The sequence below is a fragment of the Chlorocebus sabaeus genome, chromosome 13 (assembly GCF_047675955.1).
Source record: "Chlorocebus sabaeus isolate Y175 chromosome 13, mChlSab1.0.hap1, whole genome shotgun sequence".
NCBI classification, from domain to species: domain Eukaryota; kingdom Metazoa; phylum Chordata; class Mammalia; order Primates; family Cercopithecidae; genus Chlorocebus; species Chlorocebus sabaeus.
Window position 1 is genome coordinate 36,714,777 of NC_132916.1, and position 22,231 is coordinate 36,737,007.

Sequence of the window (22,231 nt, forward strand, 5' to 3'; positions counted from 1 at the left end):
GTTGCTCCTGATTCAATTCCCCTGTAATTCTTCCCTCTCCAGGTGTCTAGCTATGCTGGGTGTATATATTCACATAAACCACAAAGAAAAAAATTCTTTTATACTCTTTCATTTAGGCACTCTGTCATTGTTTCTCCTGATTCAATTCCCCTCTATTTCTTCCCTCTCCAGGTGTCTAGCTATGCTGGGTGCCTGGGAGACCTGAAAAGACCATGTGGCACCAGGCTTCCTGATGCAGACAGCCATGGAAAAGTGGAATTTTTAATTTTTGTGTGTGTGATACCGTGTCCGGAATTGGTGAGTTCTTGGTCTCACTGACTTCAAGAATGAAGACACGGACCCTTGCGGTGAGTATTACAGTTCTTAAAGATGGTGTGTCCGGAGTTTGTTCATTTAGACGTTCAGATGTGTCTGGAGCTTCCTCCTCCTGGTGGCTTGGCAGTCTCACTGTTAGGAGTGAAACTGCAGAGCTTTGTGGTGTTACAGCTCTTAAAAAGACAGCGCGTCTGCAGTTGTTTGTTCTTCCTCGTGGGTTTGTGGTCTCGCTGGCTTCAGGAGTGAAGCTGCAGACCTTTGCGATGAGTGTTACAGCTCTTACAAGCCGCGTGGAACCAAAGAGTGAACAGCAGCAAGACTTACTGCAAAGAGCAAAAGAACAAAGCCTCCACCGCACGGCAACGGAGGTCAAGGGGTTGCAATGGCTGGCTTTGGCAGCCTGCTTTTATTCCCTTATCTGGCCCCACTCAGATCCTGCTGATTGGTCCATTTTACAGAGAGCTGATTGGACCATTTTAACAGGGTGCTGATTGGTGCATTTATAATCCACTAGCTAGACATAAAAGTTCTCCAAGTCCCCACTAGGTTAGCTAGATACAGAGTAGTGATTGGTGTATTTACAAACCTTGAACTAGACACAGGGCACTGATTGGTGTATTTACAATCCTTTAGCTAGACAGAAAAGTTCTCCACCTCCCCACTAGGTTAGCTAAATACAGAGTACCAATTGGTGTATTTACAAACCTTGAGCTAGACACAGAGTGCTGATTGTTGTAGTTACAAACCCTGAGCTAAACACAGAGTACTGATTGGTGTATTTACAATCCTTGAGCTAGACATAGAGTGCTAGAGGGAAAAGTTCTCCAAGTCCCCACTAGGTTAGCTGGATACAGAGTACCAATTGGTGTATTTACAAACCCTGAGCTAGACACAGAGTGCTGATTGGTGTATTTACAATCCCTTAGGTAGATATAAAAGTTCTCCAAGTCTCCACTAGACTCGGGAGCGCAGCTGGCTTCACCTAGTGGATCTTGCACCAGGGCTGTCAGGGAGCTGGCTGCCAGTCCCATGCAGTGCACCCCTACTTCTCAGCCCCTGGGCTGTTGATGGGACCCAGGGCTGCAGAGCAGGGAGTGGCCCTCCTGGGGGGAGGCTTAGGCCATGCAGGAGCCCACCACGGAGTGGGAGCATGGGTGGGGCGGTTCAGGCATGGCGGGCTGCAGGTCCGGACCCCTGCCCCACGGGGAGGCAGCTGAGGCTCAGGGAGAATTTGAGCGCAGTGCATGCGGGCAGGCAGTGCTGGGGGAGCTGGCACACCCAGGTGCTAAGCTCCTCACTGCCCTGGGCCTGTGGCACAGGTCCGCCACTCTGTGTGCTGGGCCCGCGGAGCCAGCACCCGCACCCGCACCCACAGGAAGTCACGCTGGCCCACAAGCGCAGCTTGTGTTTCCGCCAGTGCCTCTCTCTCCACACCTCCCAGCAAGCAGAGGGAGGCGACTCCGGCCTCGGTCAGCCCAGAGAGGGGTTCCCACAGTGCCATGGTGGGCTAAAGGGCTCCCCAAGCACGGCCAGAGTGGGCACCCAGGCTGAAAAGGCGCCCAGAGCGAGGGCTGCTAGCATGTTGTCACCTCTCAATACAAAAGTATCACACACACAAAAGGCTTCAAAAGCTTTGCTGTTGAGCCCTATGGAAAGACTCAGAATTAAGGTATATGCTAAAACAATGGAGTAGAGCAGCATAATCATTTTGAGACATATATTTTCACAACCAAAGAGTAAATTGCTAATACTGCCACTTAATTTACAACTGCCAGGTTGAGCTGGAACAAAAAGCATATGGGGTGTGTAGTTAAATTTGAATTCCAGATAAACATTGACTATTTCTTAGTATATGTATGTCCCATGCCATATTTGGGACCTACTTATACTAAAAATTGATTTGTTTTTCATCTGAAATTCAAATTTAACAGTTTTTTTTTTTTTTTTTTTGAAAAACGTTTAAGTTCAGGGCTACATGTGCAGGTTTGTTTCATAGGTAAATGTGTGTCATGGGGGTTTGTTCTGCAGATTAGTATCCATTAGTTATGTTTCCTGATCCTCTCCCTCCTCCCACTTTCCACCCTCCAATAGGACCCAGTGTGTGTTGTTCCCCTCTATGTGACCACGTCTTCTCATCATTTAGCTCCCACTTGTAAGTGGGAGCATGCAGTATTTAGTTTTCTCTTCCTGTGTTAGTTTGCTAAGGATGATGGCATCCAACTCCATCCATGTCCCTGCAAAGGACATGATCTTGTTCTTTTTTATGGCTGCATAGTATTCCATGGTGTGTGTGTGTGTGTGTGTGTACATATATCTCACATTTTATTTTTCTAGCCCGTTATTGATGGACATTTAGGTTGATTCCATGCCTTTGCTATTGTGAATAGTGTTGCAATGAACATGTGCATGGACATGTCTTTATAATAGAACAATTTATATTCCTTTGGGTATATATATCCAGTAATGGGATTGCTGGGTTGAGTGGTATTTCTGTCTTTAGGTCTTTGAGGGATCACCACACTGTCTTCCATAATGGATGAACTAATTTAAACTCCTACCTTTCTAGGTAGGTTACCTAAACTCAATTCTGAAAAACCAGTTTCTCTCTTTTCCCTTGAGTTGCTCTCATAGATATTAATGCTGATATATAACCTCTAGGTCAGTGATTCTCGAAGTGTGGTCCCTGGGAACTTTTTACAAATGCAAATTCTCAGGTTCCATCTCAGAACTGTTAACAAAAACTTGATTCAGCAATTATTTTGTTTTAACAAACCCTCTAGGTGCTTCTGATACATGCACAGATTTGAGAACCACTAATCTATCTAAACCTGGGTTGCCTTTCTACCAGTATAATTAACTTCTACAAGTCTACATCCCAAAGGAGCCAAGTTAAAATAAAATAGGATGAGTGTGGAATTCTAACAACTTGAACTATGAAAGAAATACTCTCAGTATTTGTCTAAATAAATTATATAATGGGAAAACTTCAAATAGTTAAAAATTCCTCTTTTTATAGCAATCACCACAAAACTGGCACTCATAATTGAGTACAGCTGTTTTATTATGACTGTCATTATCATTCTGTATGAGCATAATTCACATTGTTTGGTGAATGGTGTGGAATCACTCAGTCCATGAACTTGTCTTCATCATATACTCAATAGTGAAATATAGCAAAAAACATTTGACTCTAATATATGCCTTGCTTGAGTTAATGAGGACCTTTACTCCTTACCTCTTTTTTTTTGGACAGGATTTTGCTGTCACCAAAACTGAAATGCAGTGGCATGATTGTAACTCACTGCAGCCTCAAACTCCTGGGCTCAAGTGATCCTCCAACCTCAGCCTCTAGAGTAGCTGGGACTATAGGCATGCACCACTATGGATGGCTAATTTTTTAAAAACTTTTTATTTGTGGAGATGGGGGTCTCAATATTTTGCCCAGCCTGGTCTCAAACTCCTGCTTCAGCCTCCCAAAGTGTTGGGCTTGCAGGTGTGAGCCACCTCTCCTAGCTCCTTACCTCTTAATACTTGAGTTCCATGGAGAAACACCACAGTCAGTCCCAAATTATGATTTCATTTTCACAAGGAAAAAATGAATAGTTGAAAATTAACATGATAGTTTTAATAAAATGCTGACTTTAATAGAGTAGGGTTAAAAAAAAAATTATATCAAATTATGTCACATGAAACTGATGTTGTTTTATTTTATATTTATTTAGTTATTTTTTTTCTTTTTCTTTTTGGCATCCCTGGGTGGGCACAGATTTATTTTGTTTTGTTCAATTCTTCTTACAAAGCAAGTACTCTGGGAAACTCAAAGACTCACTACATATCATGGAGTCAGAGGAGGGTGTAATTTGACTCACTGTTTAAACTGCATTTTATATAAACAGATCTTCTTTTGTAGACACACACACACAAACCAATGTGAAGGGGGTTTTAACTACAAACCAAAGCCTGAAATAGTGTGTTCTGAATTCGAAGAAATGACAGCTTCCTTTTGGGAAATATCATGATTTTTGAGAAAGAATGCCAGAACTTATTCTACTGTAATTTATATGACAAGAACAGGCAAGCTTGATAATTTGGGCTCTGAGTATCTCCATCTGTAAAAATTAACAGAATGAGATATTTGCTATGTAGTTCATAAACAAATTATTAAAATAAGTCATGTTATTGCAAGAAGATATTAGTTCCTGTTTCAGTTTTCAGGGCCCTTTTAGAAGCCTGAGACTAGAGTAAGATCTGCTCTTGGATGAAATATGGTTGCAGACTAGTTGGTCCAGGACATTTTGTGAAATCTGATTTCCAGTAGGCTCTGCTGTGTAGGGCCTCTACAATAACCAGACCTCCCATACAGAACTAGGCCCACTGAATGACAGCCTGAACAAATTGAAGTGGGGACCAGCTCAGGAATATTGCCAGCATTAGGAATTTTCATTGTGATTGAAATGAGCTTCCTGAAATTGTATTAAACTACTCCATCCACTCTCTTTCATGTATTTTTTTATCCAGGCTAATTCTATAAACTAGGAAACCTCATTTTTTTGGAAAGGCACTGTCTCGAAGGACCAAGCCATTCTTGGGTAGCAGAAAGGTAAAATGGGCCCTTTCTGTAAAAAATCAGGATTGTCTCTAAATTCTTGGTATTGCTTTAAATATATATTTGAAGTCATCAGAATTTACTTTTCTCCTGGCTTGGACTCTTCAACACATAATTACCTTCAAGTTACAAAATAGGTTCCTGACCTAAGTGAATATTATACCACATATCTCTGCACCTGGAATCCCAGGCAAGGAAGGGATACTGCTTTCAAATGCGCAATGGCTTTACTTAACATAAATGTCAGAGATTGAGCTCTTCAATACCAAATGAAATAAATCCTTTATTCATATATACAGTCCAAGCTTTTCTCAAAGTCTCATTCTCTTGTTGATTGTAAAATAACAAAGCCTCATTGTTGGAGTTAAAAATAACTTCAAATAGGTAATGTGGCCATGGTTCAAAAATAATTAAAATCAGACCTGTGAGTTATCGTATTTCCTCCAACTAGAATTAGAGGTTATTACTGAGGACAAGAGATTAGTGTCATTGGAAGAAAATACACAAAAATGCATAGTCATATCTTGAAGTTTTAGAATTCAGTCCAGTTACCATATGAAAATCAGGTAAGTTTAAATATCAGTGTATAATATTAAAACAATCTGATTATTTTAAGAAAAGGATTTATTTGTAAAACCATATTAATAAATTTGACTTTTAATTTATTTATTCTTGCCATGTCTTTCAAAGTCTCTATCTTCCAAAGCGTTTTGCTAATCTTTCATTCAAAGGCTATAGGAAAGAAAATAAAGTAACATTTTTTTGAATCTCTCATGTGTGGGTAATTTGATAATGCTTTTTTAATGTAAAGGTTTTATGTAACATCATCATTAGCTCTGAAAATAAAAGCAGACACTGATTTCTGCACTTAAATATTAATATAATTAGACTTTAGGCTAGCTACATTTTTTTTTTGGTTTCTCTAAAATTAAATGAGTGCATTGCATATTCCATTAGTTTAGAATTAATTTCTTGTATTAGGACATATGCTGTGATAAAAAAAAAAATGTACCCAATGGTTAATGATATGCTCCCAAAACAGATATCTAGGCCCAATTTTATAACAAGCCACACATATGGTGCCCATCTATTCCTCTCCTTGTACAGTCAGAGGTGCATGGCTTCAGGCAGTTGTAAAGTCTGGCAGGATTTTACTGAGTTTATGGCGAAATCTTGTGTTGATTATAAGAATTGATGTGTTTGGCTTTCAGGTTTTCTGTGAGTTTAGGATTTTTATGCAGTAAATCTATATCACTCCTTCAAAATTATCAGAAGATTCTTGAGATTCCTCTAGGCTACATATCTATATATATGCTGGCCACATTCATTTTGTATGTCATTTTTTCCAACTCTCACTGAGCCTCAAATCAAATCAAACATTGAAAAGCATTCTTTATATTGCCATTAGTTTTATTTTTAAGGGATGGAGTGGGGTGGGTAGGTTGCTACTGCCTATCTCAAAATATTTTATTATTGAGAATAGTGTAATTTCATACCCACAAATCTTAAAAGGCTTCAAATTCTGAGTGTACAAAAGCATTTAATTTTGGATTGGGTGTTTATGGCAATTCAGTTAGCTCAACCAAACACAAAGGTTAGGCACCAATTATTGTAGAAGAGGTTCATTTGATTATAAGTAAGAATAATCTATTTGAGCTGTGTTAAGCAAACATGAGAAATTTACTATTAGTATATTTAACAGACTCTTAGAACCTGAGGGCAGAAAGTTCTCTCAAGTCTTAGGAAAGACGGGACTGGAAACTATAGGTTGTCAATATCTAAGTCATTTACTGTCTCAGTTTTTTCCGCTGAGACCACAGGGTCACTTGCCTATGTCTTTCTCTATAAAATTAGCTTCTTCTCCAGTCTCTTTCTGCAGAATGGCTTTCTGTGTTTTTATGTATGTCCATAGCCCACCACATCCAGTTTTACATCTCTGCAGCTCATTAAAACATTATTTCCACATGTTGAAAATTATTATGTGTGGGAAGAATGTATTACACTTATTTTTAAATTAGAGTTCCATGGAGGGCTTTTATTATCCATTGTAGAGAGGAAGTTTTTAAGACTTCGAAGAGGTGGAAATTGTGATGAAAATGTTAGATCTAATAGTATCCGTGATGAAATCAGTTACATGCCTTCGGATAGCTGTGAGGATAAAATGAGTGAATTGGCCCAAATCTTGTTTATTGTAAAATGACAAGTAAAAATAAAATTTTTGACAGATATAATGAAAATTATTTGAATGTGAATGTTTATTAATTGGTAACAAAGTGAGCATGTTTGATTATGTTTAGGGACACTCAAATTCTAGTATACATCCACCTCAACTCAAGTGCAATTTTGAAACACAAAATAAACACCAGAAAAAAAAATATAAATTTTCTTAGCCAAAAAAAAAAAAAAAGGAAAATCAAGCTTTCTGATGAGTAATGTACAATATAAACAGGATGAAAATGCAAAATTCATGGCTGCTTTTTAGTCATGTCACGTACAAATAAAGCAAGAACCCTGATGACTGGCAAGATGGCTGAATAGGAACAGCTCCAGTCTGCAGCTCCCAGAGGGATCAACGCAGAAGGTGGGTGATTTCTGCATTTCCAACCAAGATACCTGGCTCATCTCATTGGTACTGGTTAGAGAGTAGGTGCAGTCCACAGAGGGCAAGCAGAAGCAGGGTGGGGCATCATCTCACCCAGGAAACACAAAGCATTGGGGAAGTCCCTCCCCTAGCCAAGGGAAGCCATGAGAGATGGTGCCATGAGGGATGGTGCCATGAGGAATGGTGCTTTCCAGCCCAGATACTATGCTTTTGCCACGGTCTTTGCAACCCACAGAACAGGAGATTCCTTCAGGTGCCTACACCAGCAGGGCACTGGGTTTCAAGCATAAAACTGAGCAACTGGTTGGGCAGTCACTGAGCTAGCTGCAGGAGTGTTTTTTTTTTTTTTTTTTTTTTTTCCATACCCCAGTGGTGCCTGGAAAGCCAACATGACTGAACCTTTCACTCCCCTGGAAAGGGGGCTGAATTCAGAAAGCCAAATGGTCTAGCTCAGAGGTTCCCAACACAAAGGAGCCCAGAAAGCTAAGATCCACTGGCTTAAAATTCTTGCTGCCAGCACAGCAGTCCGAAGTTGACCTGGGATGCTTGAGCTTGGTGGGAGAAGGAACCTCTGCCATTACTGAGGCTTGAGTAGGCTGTTTTCCCCTCACAAAGTAAGCAAAACAGCTAGGAAGTTCGAAGTGGGTGGAACCCACTGCAGCTTGGCAAAGCTGCTGTAGCCAGACTGCCTCTCCAAATTCCTCCTCTCTGGGCAGGGCATCTGTGAAAGAAAGGAAGCAGCTCTAGTCAGGGGCTTATAGATAAAACCCTCATCTCCCTGGGACAGGGCACTGGGGGAAGGGGTAGCTGTGGGCACAGTTTCAGCAAATGTAAATGTTCCTGCCTGCCAGCTCTGAAGAGAGCAGCTGATCTCCCAGCACAGCACTCAAATTCTGCTAAGGGGCAGACTGCCTCCTCAAGTCAGTCCCTGACCCCCATGCCTCCTGACTGGGAGACACCTCCCAGCAGGGGTTGACAGATGCCTCATACAGGAAAGGTCCAGCTGGCATCTGGTGGGTGCTCCTCTGGGAAGAAGCTTCCAGAGGAAGGAACAGGCAGCAATCTTTGTTGTTCTGCAATAGTTGTTATTCCGCAGTCTCCACTGGTGATACCCAGGCAAACAGGGTCTGGAGTGGACCTCCAGCAAACTCCAGTTGACCTGCAGCAGAGGGTCCTGACTGTTAGAAGGAAAGCTAACAAACAGAATGTTTGCCCATCGGCAAGTTTATGATGAACGACAATGTAGAACCTAGATTGTGAGTGAGTAATTTAAGTTTTCTTAAGAAGGCATTTCTCTGGATTCAAGCAGACATACCTGGAACAAATTTTACTTACTGCATGCACAAGCAAGCTTTCCCTTCTTGAATAACCCAGAGGAGTTTTTAGAGCATTTAGTGAAGTTGTTAAACTCATCAGTCAAATTAAAGGCAGGCCTAGGCATCTTTGATTTTTTTTCTCAACACAAAGTGACTGTGGTTAGTGTTTTCTCAAAAAGACTTCTCTCATTTACGCAAACGGTCTGAGGAACTTAAAATTTTCCTGGAGGGAAACTTGTGTGAGATCATGTGATAGCAGCATCTTGCTTTGCAATTTATGTCACTTTGAGATTTATTTACTTACTTAAACAATCGAACATCTATGTTTCAAAAGACAAGATTATCACCAGAATACTCACCTTGCTCAAGATGAGTTGGATTCTTGTATTTTTTTGTCCTGGACAACCTAGTTATGATATTGCCTAAAGAATGCACTAGGCTGAGCATGGTGCCTCGTGTCTGTAATCCTATCACTTTGGAAGGCTGAAGTGGGCAGACCAGTTCAGGCCAGGAGTTCAAGACCAGCCTGGCCATCATGGCGAAATCCTGTCTCTGGTAAAACTACAAAAATTAGCCAGGTATGGTGGCACATTACCGTAAAGCTAGTTGTGTGGAAGGCTGAAACACCAGAATTGTTTGAACCCAGGAGTTGGAGGTTGCAGTGAGCTGAGATGGTGCCACTGCACTCCAGCCTGGGTGACAGAGTCAGATCCTGCCTCAAAAAAAAAAAAAAAAAAAAAAAAGAAAGAAAGAAAAGAAAAGAAAAAAAATTGCACCAAACATGTTTCACACACTCAAGAAGCTCCAAGGAACACTTGATAAACTTTCTAAGTATTTTCTCTAACAAGACTATATCCATGGGTAGCTAAGTGAAAAGTTTTCTCACTATTTTCTTTTAGCCAAAATTTGACACATTTAGAATAGATGAGAGAGATTTTTTTCAGTTGGTTGAATTTAAAATTAATTAACTTTAATATTATATGCCTTTTGTTTATTTTATACTTTAATTATAATTCCTGTTTGGTAACATTATTGTGTTTTTATCTCATATATTTTTATAGTTATTTTCTAATTACAATAAATGTCAGTGACTTTTCAGTTACACAGCAATAAAGATTTTTTTTCAAAAAGAAATGTGTTCAAGGTAGTTTCATTTACAGAAAAATATAAATGAATATTACTTAAGTGATGATATGGCAAAAATCATGAAGATTGAAATGTAAATAACTAAGGTTTCAAAAACATTGCTAGATTTTCCTGATGTAGCAGTTGGAGAAAAAGAGGAAGAACCTGGAGTTCAGCAGATCCTATCAAAGCCACAAACTAGCAGTGTTTACCTTGGCACACTACTTAGATTCTATGAACCTCAGTTTCTTCACCTGCAAAATGGATATAGTGATAATGGTTGTCGTGAGAGTTAGAATTAACATATGTTAAAGTACCTAGTCTAAGAAATGACAGTTATTTTTCAGGCAGTTAAGAAAACTTTAATTAAAAAGTGTCTTAAATATATATATATAATATATATATTTACATCTGTGTATTAACTTTTTCATGGAAAAATAGCAAAATAAAAGATTAACTGCAAAACTACCTTGAGATTTCAGAAAGACTTTAGAATGATATAGATGAATTACATGTCATCTAATTAAAAATGTTAGGATAGTTGAAAGTGAATACTAGTATACCAGTTTTCTCCCACCGACCTTGAAGTGTGCTGTAATAAGTAGGTTAGTTGTGATAATAAATGGCAGATAAATTTACATCTTAGATTGAATCAAGAAATAGAGGCCAAGAGCTATGACATTCTGTCTTAGCTCTGAAATGGAACCTTGGCTCTTAATTTATTTATTTTTTGTTATTATTATACTTTAAGTTCTAGGGTACATGTGCACAATGTGCAGGTTTGTTACATAGGTATACGTGTGCCATGTTGGTTTGCTGCACCCATTAACTTGTCATTTACATTAAGTATTTCTCCTAATGCTATCCCTCCCCCAGCCCCCAACCCCTGAGAGGCCCTGGTGTGTGATGTTCCCTGCCCTGTGTCCAAGTGATCTCATTGTTCAGTTTCCACCTATGAGTGAGAATATGCAGTGTTTGGCTTTCTGTCCTTGTGACAGTTTGCTGAGAATGATGGTTTCCAGCTTCATCCATGTCCCTGCAAAGGACATGAACTCACCCTTTTTTATGGCTGTGTAATATTTCATGGTATATATGTGCCACATTTTCTTAATCCAGTCTATCATTGATGGACATTTGGGTTGGTTCCAAGTCTTTGCTATTGTGAATAGTGCCACAATAAACATACAAGTGCATGTGTCTTTATAGTAGCATGATTTATAATCCTTTGGGTATGTACCCAGTAATGGGATCAGTGAGTCAAATAGTATTTCTAGTTCTAGATCCTTGAGGAATCTTCACACTGTCTTCCACAGTGGATGAACTAATTTACACTCCCATCAACAGTGTAAAAGTGTTCCTATTTCTCCACATCCTCTCCAACATCTGTTGTTTCCTGACTTTTTGATGTTCACCATTCTAACTGATGTGAGATGGTATCTCACTGCGGTTTGATTTGCATTTCTCTGATCACCAGTGATGATAAGCATTTTTTCATATGTCTGTTGGCTGCACAAATGTATTCTTTTGAGAAGTGTCTGTTCATATCTTTTGCCCACTTTTTGATGGGGTGTTTGTTTTTTTCTTGTGAATTTGTTTAAGTTCTTTGTAGATGCTGGATATTAGCCCTTTGTCAGATGGGTAGATTGCAAAAATTTTCTTCCATTCTGTAGGTTGCCTGTTCACTCTGATGGTAATTTCTTTTGCTGTGCAGAAGCTCTTTAGTTTAATTAGATCTCATTTGTCTATTTTGGCTTTTGTTGCCATTGCTTCTGGTGTTTTAGTCATGAAGTCTTTGCCCATGCCTATGTCCTGAATGGTATTGCCTTGGTTTTCTTCTAGGGCTTTTATGGTTTTAAGTCTAACATTTAAGTCTTTAATCCATCTCAATTTAATTTTTGTATAAGGTGTAAGGAAGGGATCCAGTTTCAGCTTTCTACACATGGCTAGCCAGTTTTCCCAGTACCATTTATTACACAGGGAATTCTTTCCCCGTTTCTTGTTTTTGTTAGGTTTGTCAAAGATCAGATGGTTGTAGATGTGTAGTGTTATTTCTGAGGCCTCTGTTCTGTTCCATGGGTCAATATATCTGTTTTGGTAGCAGTACCATGTTGTTTTGGTTACCGTAGCCTTGTAGTATAGTTTTAAGGCAGGTAGTGTGATGCCTCCAGCTTTGTTCTTTTGCTTAGGATTGTCTTGGCTATGCAGCTTTGTTGTTGTTGTTGTTCCATTTGAACTTTGAAGTAGTTTTTTCCAATTCTGTGAAGAAAGTCACTGGTAGCTTGATGGAGATGGCAATGAATCATTGGGCAGTATGGCTATTTTCACGATATTGATTCTTCCTATTCATGAGTATGGAATGTTCTTCCATTTGTTTGTGTCCCCTTTTATTTCGTTGAGCAGTGGTTTGTAGTTCTGCTTGAAGAGGTCCTTCACATCCCTCATAAGCAGAATTTCTAGGTATTTTGTTCTCTTTGTAGCAATTGTGAATGGGAGTTCACTCATGATTTGGCTCTCTATTTGTCTGTTATTGGTGTGTAATAATGTTTGTGATTTTTGCACATTGATTTCGTATCCTGAGAATTTGCTGAAGTTGCTCATCAGTTTAAGGAGTTTTTGGGCTGAGACCATGAGAATCTCTGGGACACATTTAAAGCAGTGTGTAGAGGGAAATTTATAGCACTAAATGCCCACAAGAGAAAGCAGAAAAGACCTAAAATTGACACCCCAACACCACAATTAAAAGAACTAGAGAAGCAAGAACAAACAATTTCAAAAGCTAGCAGAAGGCAAGAAATAACTAAGACCAGAGCAGAACTGAAGGAGATGAAGACACAAAAGCCCTTCAAAAAATCAATGAATCCAGGAGCTGGTTTTTTGAAAAGATCAACAAAATTGATAGACCACTAGCGCAACTAATAAAGAGGAAAAGAGAGAAGAATCAAATAGACGCAATAAAAAATGATAAAGGGAATATCACCACTGATCCCACAGGAACACAAACTACCATCAAAGAATACTATAAACACCTTTATGTAAATAAAGAATATCTAGAAGAAATGGATAAATTCCTGGACAGATACACTCTCCCAAGACTAAACCAGGAAGAAGCTGAATCTCTGAATAGACCGATAACATGCTCTGAAATTGAGGCAATCATTAACAGCCAAAAAAAGTGCAGGATCAGATGGATTCACAGCCGAATTCTACCAGAGGTCCGAGGAGGAGCTGATACCATTACTTCTGAAACTATTTGAAACAATAGAAAAAAAGGGAATCCTCCCTAACTCATTGCATGAGGCCAGCATCATCTTGATACCAAAGCCTGGCAGAGACACAACAGAAAAAGAGAATTTTAGGCCAATATCCCTGATGAACATCAATGTGAAAATCTTCAAGAAAATAATGCCAAACCGAATCCAGCAGCACATCAAAAAGCTTATCCACTACAATCAGGTTAATTTCATCCCCAGGATGCAAGGCTGGTTCAACCTATGCAAATCAAGAAATGTAATCCATCACATAAACAGAACTAATGACAAAAACCACGTGATTATCTCAATAGATGCAGAAAAGGCCTTTGACAAAATTCAACAGCCCTTCATGCTAAAAACTCTCAATAAACTAGGTATTGATGGAACGTATCTCAAAATAATAAGAAGTATTTATGACAGACCCACAGCCAATATCATACTGAATGGGCAAAAGCTGGATGCATTCCCTTTGAAAACCGGCACAAGACAAGGATGCCATCTCTCAACACTCCTATTCAACGTAGCATTGGAAGTTCTGGCCAGGGCAATCAGGCAAGAAAAATAAATAAAGAGAGAGCAGAGCAGAGGCTGTCCACTTGGATGGCATCTCCTGTTGTCATTGGTCTAATTAGATGCCTCACCGCACATATCATAAGCAGCTTCAATACAGGACCAGAGTTATACACACCTGATATTCAAGATTTCAACACAAATTAATAATGAATAAATCCGGCCTGGTAATTGCTCTGTCAATTAGGAAAAGAGGAAGTAAAATTGTCTCTGTTTGCAGATGACATGATTGTATACTTGGCTTTTAATTTCAAAGAGATTTTGATGAGGCTCTTTGTTTCTGTATTTGAATTATGCAGTCACTCATAGACTCATCATACAATTTCTCTTCTTTTTTAGCATTAATCATACTCCCTGTTCTCTGCTCAGGGCATTGTATAATTGAAAAACATTTGGCAATCATTTCAGAATATAAGTAGAGATGACAAGGCCTTTCATATTAGCAGCCCAGGCATTGGTTCCACTATGAAATCCAAAGATATTTATTCTATCTGATATTTAATATAAAATAGTTACATTTTATAGGGCCGGGTGCAGTGACTCACATCTGTAATCCCAGCACTTTGAGAGGATGAGGCAGGTGGATCACAAGTTCAGGAGATCAAGACCATCCTGGCCAACACAGTAAAACTTTGTCTCTACTAAAAATACAAAAATTAGCTGGGCGTGGTGGTGGGTGCCTGTAGTACCAGCTACTTGGGAGGCTGAGACAGGAAAATTGCTTGAATCTGGGAGGTGGAGGTTGCAGTGAGCTGAGATGGTGCCACTGCACTCCAACCTGGCAATGGAGTGACACTCTGTCTCAAAAAAAAAAAAAAAAAAGTTGCATTTTATAAACCTTGAACCTGTGAAATGGGCTGCATTGGTGATTACATTATTCTTTTCATTTCTTAGGTGAAACTTTTATAGTCCTAAATATTATTGAAAATTTTTTGATGTTACTGATAATAGTACCAGGCCGGGTTAGATATTTAATTCATTCACTATTAATTTGTGCTGATATCTTGGATATCAGGTGCGTATAACTCAGGTCCTGTATTGAAGCTGCTTATGATATGTGTGGTGAGGTATCTAATTAGACCAATGACCACAGGAGATGCCATCCAAGTGGACAGCTTCTGCTCTGCTCTGTCTGTATCTGGACACCAAATTGGCTCTCTGTCCTGGCATATGTGAAGCATTGGGGCTGATTGCCAGATCCTCTCATGATCAGCCCTGCCTCACTAGAAGCAAAATAGGGGCATCTTCCACCTCAGGACATCCTTATCCGACTCCTTGGGGCCTTGCTTGCTAGAAATCCTGTCTTGATTACTGTAGCTTTATTTTAAGTCTTGCAGTTTAGTGTTAGTCCTCCAACTTTGTTCTTCTTCAATATTGTGTTGGCTGTTCTGGGTCTTTTGCCTCTCCATATAAACTTTAGAATCAGCTTGTTCATATCCTTAAAATAATTTGCTGGTATTTTGATTGCAATTTCATTGAATTTATAGATCAAGTTGAGAAAAACTAACATCTTGACAATATTGAGTCTTCATATCCATGAACATGGAATATCTCTCCATTTGTTTAGTTCTTTGATTTCTTTCAGCAGAGTTTTGTAATTTCCTTCAAATAGTTCTTACACATATTTTATTAGATTTATATCTAAGTATATCATTGTTCTTGGTGCTAATGCAAATGGTATTTTGTTTTTAATTTTAAATTTCACCTGTGCATTGCTAGTATATAGAAAAAACACTTGACTTTTGTATAATCACCTTGATCCTGCACCCTTGCTGTAATCACTTATTCATTTCAGAAGATATTTTTTCTTTTTCTTTTTTTGTGTACCTATTTTGGGATTTTCTGTGACAGTAATGCCACCTGTGAATAAAGGCAGCTTTACTTCTTCCTTCCAAACCTGTATGCCTTTTAGTTCCTTTTCTTGTGTGATTTCATTAAGCAGAACACAAACATTTATATTTTGCTCATATTACATGTTAACAATTATCATCAGTTGCCATTGGTCTGGTGTATGACTTTGCTTCATTCTGGGACCTAGATGGAAAGAACCAACCCTTTCTGGAGTAAAAAATGAGCAAGAGCTCTAGTGGAATCACAATTTCCCTCACAGATTCTCCTCAGAACAAGCACATGACCACTTCTGCTCACATGCCATTGGCCTAAGCAACTATCACATGTCCTGAGGAGGCATTATGAATCACAGATCAATGAAACTCTTACATAGAAAGGGGTAAATGTTTGGAGACAAGATTAAGGAATTAATATACCTATAGTGTTTAATATCTATCATATGGTAAGTGCTAAGTATTACTATTATTATTATTATTAATTTCTTTTTCTCTGTACCTGCCAGACAAATTCCCAACCCTGGATTAGCGGTACTGTTCACTTTTCTCTACTTTAGTCCATCAGTGAAAATGACTGAAAAAGTTACATCAGCCTAGAATGATGCACCTATAAAATCATGACCTCAACATCAGTTGGGTCTCTGGAGCTGGAGATGCTTACCAACATTTTCACTTTTCCTGCTTCAATATCCCATTCTATTCCCCTCAATGTCTACTTGAAACTTTCACCGTTTTCCTCCAAGTTAACAAAAGGATCCTCTTCCACTTGTTTCTTTCTACAGTTGACTTGCCCACTTGACAACCATAATTGGGAAAATTGAGCTCATTAGATGGAATCTCATTTCCATTTCCTAGCTTGGCAAACCACACTACAAATTTAGCAAACCCCATTATCAGCCTTAATTTTCTTTGTCTAGGTTCTAATGATTAAATGTCTTCTATTCTGCTGAAGTCCAATTTCATCTTTGTTCTTTGTGCTATATATTTCTGCCTTCTCTCATACTTGATCATTTATACCCCATTTTCTACTGTTTTCAACTTTTTTCTTTTTCTTTTCCTTCCCATTAATTCATTAAACTTGTTCTTGACCTATTATTATACATCTATTATAATATGTATCCTGATTTAGATGTGGTACTTGTACATAACTTATATATCTCTATTTAGCTTGTGGTCTAAAGGATGTTTGAACCATACATTATTCATCTGCATATCCCCTATACTGCTTAACATAGTATTGTAGATATGCCATGTGTTTCATACATATTTGTTGAGTGAATACACAGTGACCCCTAGAAGCCTCCAGTAGTCAGCAATGCCTTCTCAAGGTCAGGCTACTTACTGCCAATCCTCCTGCTAGCTTTATATTCTATACTTTAGGTTGATGTTGTAAATGACCATAGTCTGATTTGATAAAATAGTTAATACTTATTATAGCAGTTACTATGTCACAGATTCCAGTCTAAAAGCTTCACATCTATTAACTAATTTAAATCTTTACAGTAACCCTAAGAAGTGGGTGTTATTATCTTTAGTTTATATCTGAGGAAATACTGATACAGAGGGGTTGTTGTGTCTTTTTTTCGTATGAACATGGAAAGAAATGTAAAAATATAGATAGATGATAGATTAAAAATAGACATAGGTGTAGACTTAATCTTATTCTAGCTAGTAAGCAAAATGACTTTGTATCCTGCCTCTGAGGTTTATTTTTACAGTAATTGGTGAAGTCCACATATAGTTATCCTTAAGGAACCTGAACATTAGCAGAAATATCACGTAACTGTGTGTGTATCAGAATATAAACGAAATGCTCATCTCCCTCCACTCTTGTGAAATGCCTGATGAAGCCTAAGCATTTAACTTTCCTGTTGCTCTACTCATTCTCCTGTTGCCACAGCAACTAAAAATGTTCGTTCCACTGCTCTTGCAGGTACCTTACAAATACGGTTTCTTTTTCTTTCTTTTTTTTTAAAAAAATAAAAGACAATAAATCAAATTAAAAAAAAAAATGTGGTCAACATGGAGAGCTACCATTCATGTGTTTCTTCAGCCCCAATGAACAAGTCTTAATTTTTCCTAGTAAAATTCTGTCATTTTAAGCATCATATCCTGCATACTATTAGAACTGGAAAAATCAGGCTTTTATTATTCTAGAATTAAGACATTTATAGAGACCCACAATGTACAAAAGCGTATTTAGTCAGGGTTTTCCAGAGAGATAGACCGATAGATAGATAGATAGATAGATAGATAGATAGATAGATAGATAGATAGATAGACAGATAGAAAGAAAGAAAGAAAGAAAGAAAGAAAGATAGATAGATAGATAGATAGATAGATAGATAGATAGATAGATAGATGTGAGTAGGGATTTATGAGAGGAATTGGCTCACATGATGATGAAGGCTGAAAATTTTCATAATAGGCTGTCTGCAAGCTGGAAAAGCAGGAATGCTGGTAGCATGGCTGAGTTTAAGTTCAAAGGCCTCAGAACCAGGGAAGATGGTGACGTAACCCTCAGTTCTGAGAACCCTGAGGCTGCTGGTACAAATCCTAGAGTCCAAAGGCTGGTGAACCTGAAGTTCTGCTATCCAAGGGCAAGAGAAGGGTGCCCCAGCTCTGGGAGAGAGTGAATCTACATTTCCTTTGCCTTTTTCTTTGGCTCCCCTCCAGATTGGATGGTGCTCACTCACACCGAGGGTGGATCTTCACCTACTCAACCTACCAACTCACCTGCCAATTTTCTACAGGAATATTCTCATAGAAACACTCAGAAATATTTTATCAGCTATGTAGATGTCCTCTAATCCAGTCAAGTTGACACCTAATATTGATCATCATATTACCTATAACTTACCTGTAATGTTTCTGTCATCTCAAAAGGGGCAGTAACTCTCTGAAAGTTTGCCTTTGCAATCTTATGTTCCATGATTTAGGAAAAAGGCATACATAGTTCCTTTGCCATTTTCAAGCTTTTTATTTTCTTCACTTAGCTTTTTAAAAAAGATTTTCTATTGTATTAGTAAATTATAAAATTGAAATAAGTTATAGTTGAAATACTGTGGTTTTAATTAGGGCCATTTTGGTTGCAAATGGCACAAATATAATGCATGCTTGATTAAGAAACGAAAAAAGGAAATCGAATGATGATCTCAAACAATGCCTGGATGCTCTCTATCACTTATCTCCATTTTATTTACTCTTTGGCTCTGTGCTTCTCTCTCACTGGAGAGCAGCTTTAGTCAAGTGTTGGAAACATGGGCAATGACAGCATTGGAATTTTACCTCTTGTGGCTTAAGTCAGTAGAGAGATATTGTGCTAACTCTTTTTCCTTCAAGCTAAAAGAAAAAAAAAATCAAAAAGAGGGAAAAAATGTCTCATTGGTCCAGTTTGGGTAAGATGCCACCAAAAGAACAATCAGTACTGTCCAGGAGGCAGAGTCACATAACTTACATGATAGCTGACTTGATTTATCAACAGCAGGATTGAGATTTCCACCTCTTCAAAACTCATCTTTCACTTGGCTTCCTAAACACCATTCACTCTCTGTTGTATCTTTCTGTATATGTGTGCTCAGTCTTCACTGTTTGTTTCTCCATATCTTCCTGACTGATCCACATTGCAGTGCAGTGTCCAGGGCTTAGTGCTTTTCTTGGTTCTACTTGCATTCACTTCCATGGTGGTCCTAAACAGGACCCTATTATTAGTAGTATGTCATCTACATGCTGCATTTTCTATTTTTCTTTCTACCTCAGATCACTTCCTTCCTTATATTTCTTTAAGTTTTCTGTCTTCAGTTGATATTTCCAACTCAATATATCTAAAACATGATTCTTTAATCACCCGCACATCTCCTTTGTAACTTTTGAGCTTCTTGTTCTTCCTGTAGTCTTAGTTAAACTTATGCCACCCAGCCTTCCATTTATTCAGGCCAAAAATATTGGAGTCATCCTTGGTTTTTAATTGCCTTTGTGTTCTACTGTCTTCTGATATAAATAAAAGTCTTAGGCCAATCTGATTGTCATTTCTTCATAACTTAACTGGATTTTCCTCACTAAAATTTCTTATTTATTTATTTATTTATTATTATTATTATACTTTAAGTTCTAGGGTACATGTGCATGACATGCAGGTTTGTTACATATGCATACTTGTGCCATGTTGGTGTGCTGCACCCATCAGCTCGTCAGCACCCATCAACTCGTCATTTACATCAGGTATAACTCCCAGTGCAATCCCTCCCCCCACCCCCCTCCCCATGATAGGCCCTGGTGTGTGATGTTACCCTTCCCAAGTCCAAGTGATCTCATTGTTCAATTCCCACCTATAAGTGAGAACATGCGGTGTTTGGTTTTCTGTTCTTGTGATAGTTTGCTAAGAATGATGGTTTCCAGCTGCATCCATGTCCCTACAAAGGACACAAACTCATCCTTTTTTATGGCTGCATAGTATTCCATGGTGTATATGTGCCACATTTTCTTAATCCAGTCTGTCCCTGATGGACATTTGGGTTGATTCCAAGTCTTTGCTATTGTGAATAGTGCCGCAATAAACATACGTGTGCATGTGTCTTTATAGCAGCATGATTTATAATCCTTTGGGTATATACTCAGTAATGGGATGGCTGGGTCATATGGTACATCTAGTTCTAGATCCTTGAGGAATCGCCATACTGGTTTCCATAATGGTTGAACTAGTTTACAATCCCACCAACAGTGTAAAAGTGTTCCTATTTCTCCACATTCTCTCCAGCACCTGTTGTTTCCTGACTTTTTAATGATCGGCATTCTAACTGGTGTGAGATGGTATCTCATTGTGGTTTTGATTTGCATTTCTCTGATGGCCAGTGATGATGAGCATTTTTTCATGTGTCTGTTGGCTGTATGAATGTCTTCTTTTGAGAAATGTCTGTTCATATCCTTTGCCCACTTTTTGATGGGGTTGTTTGTTTTTTTCTTGTGAATTTGTTTGAGTTCTTTGTAGGTTCTGGATATTAGCCCTTTGTCAGATGAGTAGATTGCAAAAATTTTCTCCCATTCTGTAGGTTGCCTGTTCACTCTGATGGTAGTTTCTTTTGCTGTGCAGAAGCTCTTTAGTTTAATTAGACCCCATTTGTCAATTTTGGCTTTTGCTGCCATTGCTTTTGGTGTTTTAGACATGAAGTCTTTGCCCATGCCTATGTCCTGAATGGTATTACCTAGGTTTTCTTCCAGGATTTTTATGATATTAGGTCTAACATTTAAGTCTCTAATCCATCTTGAATTGATTTTCGTATAAGGAGTAAGGAAAGGATCCAGTTTCAGCTTTCTACTTATGGCTAGCCAATTTTCCCAGCACCATTTATTAAATAGGGAATCCTTTCCCCATTTCTTGTTTCTCTCAGGTTTGTCAAAGATCAGATGGCTGTAGATGTGTGGTATTATTTCTGAGGACTCTGTTCTGTTCCATTGGTCTATATCTCTGTTTTGGTACCAGTACAATGCTGTTTTAGTTACTGTAGCCTTGTAGTATAGTTTGAAGTCAGGTAGCATGATGCCTCCAGCTTTGTTCTTTTGTCTTGGAGATGCGGGGTCTTTTTTGGTTCCATATGAACTTTAAAGCAGTTTTTTCCAATTCTGTGAAGAAACTCATTGGTAGCTTGGTGGGGATGGCATTGAATCTATAAATAACCTTGGGCAGTATGGCCATTTTCACGATATTGATTCTTCCTATCCATGAGCATGGAATGTTCTTCCATTTGTTTATGTTCTCTTTTATTTCACTGAGCAGTGGTTTGTAGTTCTCCTTGAAGAGGTCCTTTACGTCCCTTGTAAGTTGGGTTCCTAGATATTTTATTCTCTTTGAAGCAATTGTGAATGGAAGTTCATTCATGATTTGGCTCTCTGTTACTGATGTATTAGAATGCTTGTGATTTTTCCACACTAATTTTGTATCCTGAGACTTTATGAAGTTTCTTATCAGATTAAGGAGATTTTTGGTTGAGACAATGGGGTTTTCTAAATATACAATCATGTCATCGGCAAAGAGGGACAATTTGACTTCTTCTTTTCCTGACTGAATACCCTGTATTTCTTTCTCTTGCCTGATTGCCCTAGCCAGAACTTCCAACACTATGTTGAATAGGAGTGGTGAGAGAGGGCATCCCTGTCTTGTGCTAGTTTTCAAAGGGAATGCTTCGAGTTTTTGCCCATTCAGTAGGATATTGGCTGTGGGTTTGTCATAAATGCTCTTATTATTTTGAGATATGTTCCACCAATACCGAATTTATTTAGAGATTTTAGCGTGAAGGGCTGTTGAATTTTGTCAAAGGCCTTTTCTGCATCTATTGAAATAATCATGTGGCTTTTGTCTTTGGTTCTGTTTATGTGCTGGATTACGTTTATTGATTTGCGTATGTTGAACCAGCCTTGCATCCCAGGGATGAAGCCCACTTGATCATGGTGGATAAGCTTTTGGACGTGCTGCTGGATTCTGTTTGCCAGTATTTTATTGAGGATTTTTGCATCTATGTTCATCAGGGATATTGGTCTAAAATTCTCTTCTTTTGTTGTGTCTCTGCCAGATTTTGGTATCAGGATGATGTTGGCCTCATAAA